Raw genomic sequence first — 3,856 nt, 5'->3', positions numbered from 1 at the left:
TGAACGTTATGATACTTAATCCTTTTTCTGTGAACTATATTTCGTGTTCAGACATTTTCTGAATCACTGCTGAACAACTGCACAATCTGTTCACTTCAAGCTTAATGTGTCTCGTACAAAATCGACAGCATTCCTAAAAAGATAAAAAAAATTTGTGGCACTGAAATTAAAAGAAACCAGGTCATGGAATATCTCACTTTAAGATAAACGTTCTTGTGATAAATGAGTAAATGAGTATTTGTGTTTGTGCTTTCATATTTGATAGTTACTACGAAAAAGATGCAGTATAACTGAAAGTTGAATTTAATCCTGGGGAAGAGGTAAAAGTCACACAGAGCTAATCTGGCGGATGCAGGGGATGGAGAACAATAGCACCTTGTTTTTAACAAAGAAAATCCTGAACAATATCCGCCGTATGGGGTCCTACACTGTCAAGAAGGAGTACACAGTCTACACCACACTACTTATGTAACCGTTTTTCTTCTTATTTCGTCCCTGGAATGACTTGGAACATAGCGATAAAACTGTTTATTGACCGTCTGTGACTAGGTGGGACGAACTATTTATGCAATCTCGTCATATATATGAACCAAACTTCGTCCATGTGTACTAACAGTACAAAAATGTCTGTAACAAAATTTCGTCCCGTGTAGATTTTCAGTAGAAAATAGACCCCCAAGGAAGGCATGTGTATGATAAGTCTTTAGTCAGTATCACTTAGATGGCTGCCCAAGTAGTAAAGCCGACACGTTAGCTGAGCGTGTTCGATCAAGACATTGGCTACGTAATGTAATAAGTGGAAAATAATTGTGTGATGATTTCATGGATGAAATTTCAGAGGCGTCGTGTGACATCCGCACAGAAATGATGATGAGAAACGACGAGGAAACAGATAACACGACCAAAAAAGTGGCTCAGCGTCTTCGGTGAGAGTAATGGTCACCGGCTGAAATAAAAAAAATACAAAAAAAATTATAAAGTGAGAAAAGGTTTCATTGAAGGATTGTGAGAGATGTTCTGCAACATCTGCACAGAACTACAGAAGCAAATCGACCACAGAAAAGAGAGCTCTGGGTAAAATTTCACGTTATTACCCGCGAGTTTGGAATTTCAATTCAGGGTCGAAGTGCAACTCTTTTATTTTCTAATTTTGATTTTTGGAAATTTCTGGTAGGGTCATATGGGACCAAACTGCTGAGGTCCCTAAGACTACACACTACTTAATCTAACTTAAACTAACTTACGCTATGGACAACACACACACCCATGCCCGAGGGAGGACTCGAATCTCCGACGGCGGGAGCCGTACGGACCGTGACAAGGCGTCCCAGACCGCGCGGGTACCCCGCGCGGCTCTAATTTTGATCTTCCCAATAGTGGAATGTTACACGCTGTACTTGAACGATACATATCCTACAATTACAGTTTCTTTACCGTAGAACATAATTATTGATCAGAAATGTCAGAAATATTCATGAAGAATAATATTCCGTTGAAAAAATAAATTACTTTTGATAGGACCAAAATGAGTATAATACTTATGAATTAGTGTTAATTTACATACTACAATCGGTAATAACGGTCAGTGGTAATATTTTAAACACAGTGTCAGTGACAGAATGTCATTCATAAAACGTGCATAATCTTCAGAGCAGATGCTCCCAGCGTCCTCCATGCATCTCCAAATATTTAGCGAATCTTCGCAGCATAGCTGCACCTGCCGCTAGTAGGGCAGCTTGCAAGCACATTATCATCACACATCATCGGTAGTTTAAGTTAGGTTAAGTAGTGTGGAAGCTTAGGGACCGATGACCCAAGCAGTTTGACCCATAAGATCTTACCACAAATTTAAAAATTCAATTTTTTTATAGAACAAGTACGAGAGGGTTGGAGTCGGTTTTCTGTTTTCGCTTTGGGAGGAAAGGCCATAAGTTGAAGAAAAGCGAGTCATCGCTGGTTATGGACCGGAAAGCGTGAAGGGGCGTAGTGCATGGAAAACAGGGGAACTGTTTAAAGGGAGAATACTTCCTAAAAGTGGAATAATGAAGACAGTTGTACGTCATTCATGTGGTAGCTATAATAATTATCCGTGTTCTGTATACATCTGCTGCAATTACTGTGTATTTATTAAGAAGCTGGACACCTTATCCTGCAGTATACATTTACTAAATTTAAGAATAAAACCTACATGTAGACCCGAAATCGAACTATTTATAACTCAAAACGATGCACTGCAGCAACTGGGCAGCGCAGTTATACGGTACTGAATGAATATAATTGTCGTAAATGTGCTTACAATGTTGCCAAATTGTCTTTATTTGACCGCAAACTCACGGAGATTCAACAATAGAAATCGCTTGCAATAGCTAGCAAAACCATTCAGCTCGGAGCCACTTGGCACCATGATTCAAGGTGGATGTACAGGCAGCAGTCAAATGAAAACGAAACAGCTGAGAAATGAAAAACTGACCAAGTGTGAGTAGGATTCGCGCACGGAGGGTTTCGTACAAACGCAATTATGGATACAGATAGTTCATCCATCCCAGGATCGATCTTTCCCTGTTATCGATATAGATACTGGTAACATATCAGTCCCAGGAATTCCAAGACCGTATCACAATGTCTACAGTGGTTCCTGAGACTAGCCTTGGCATACAAAAAGAAGCGAGCAGGGGACTTCAGTTTGCATTTATAGCAGAAAAGATTTAATGAAATATTTTATGCTTTTGGCGGATGATGAATACAAGTTATAACGGGAAAAATATTTTATGTGTGATATAATTACAATTTAACAGATTTCTGATTTTTATCCCTTACCTATACTGTGAAACCCCGCTTCTAGCCAAATTTCACAATTCTAGGTCAACGGGAAGTACCACATATGTTTTGGTTTGTCATGTAAATGGCTGTATATTTTTTGCATTTGATTGACTTAGAAGCTTAAATGTTTTACACCTCCAAGAGACCGTAGTCCTTACTATGTGACATAAATCTGAACTCGATAGGCCTGCCCGTTCCTGAGAAAAAAGGGTTCATAACAGCCGGACGGCTGGCCGGAGTGGCCGTGCGGTTCTAGGCGCTACAGTGTGGAGCCGAGCGACCGCTACGGTCGCAGGTTCGAATCCTGCCTCGGGCATGGATGTGTGTGATGTCTTTAGGTTAATTAGGTTTAATTAGTTCTAAGTTCTAGGCGACTGATGACCTCAGATGTTAAGTCGCATAGTGCTCAGAGCCATTTGAACCATTTTTGAACAGCCGGATGGACAAACAAACAGAAAGAGACACAGACGAAAAATAGAGCGATCCTAAAAGGGTTCCGTTTTTACCAGTTGAGGTACGGAACCCTAAAGAGCAATTAAACTGCTTATTGTTTCAAAGGTAACCGCCATAATTGTTAACAGATTCATGCCACTGTGAGACAAGTCGCTCAATCACTTCAAGGAAAAATATTTGAGGTTGCTGCCTACCTGTTGTTAAGATTGTGTCGACCACACTGCGGAGGTTTCGCTGTGAAGCCTTACAATCCTCTTTACAGTTCCGACTTCTTCTCATGCGAATTCCATATTTGGTGAAAAACTTTTGTGGCCGTCGATTTGCTTCAGACAAAGAGGTGCACGCCAGTGAAAAATCGCGGTTCCGTAGGCAACCAAAAACATTTTGCAATGAAGGCATTGACCGTCTTGGTCTCAAATTGAGAGAAGTGTAGGAACATTTACGAAGATTACTTTAGAAATAATAAACAGTTTACTTGCTCTTATTCCATCTGTCTCGTTTTCATTTGACTGAGGGTTATATAACTAGTGGTATTCCAGCACATCGGTAACCACTTGCCGCTAAATTCAAATTTCGCAATCTT

Source organism: Schistocerca piceifrons, chromosome 2, assembly GCF_021461385.2.
Source record: "Schistocerca piceifrons isolate TAMUIC-IGC-003096 chromosome 2, iqSchPice1.1, whole genome shotgun sequence".
NCBI lineage: Eukaryota > Metazoa > Arthropoda > Insecta > Orthoptera > Acrididae > Schistocerca > Schistocerca piceifrons.
This window is presented reverse-complemented; position numbering follows the sequence as displayed.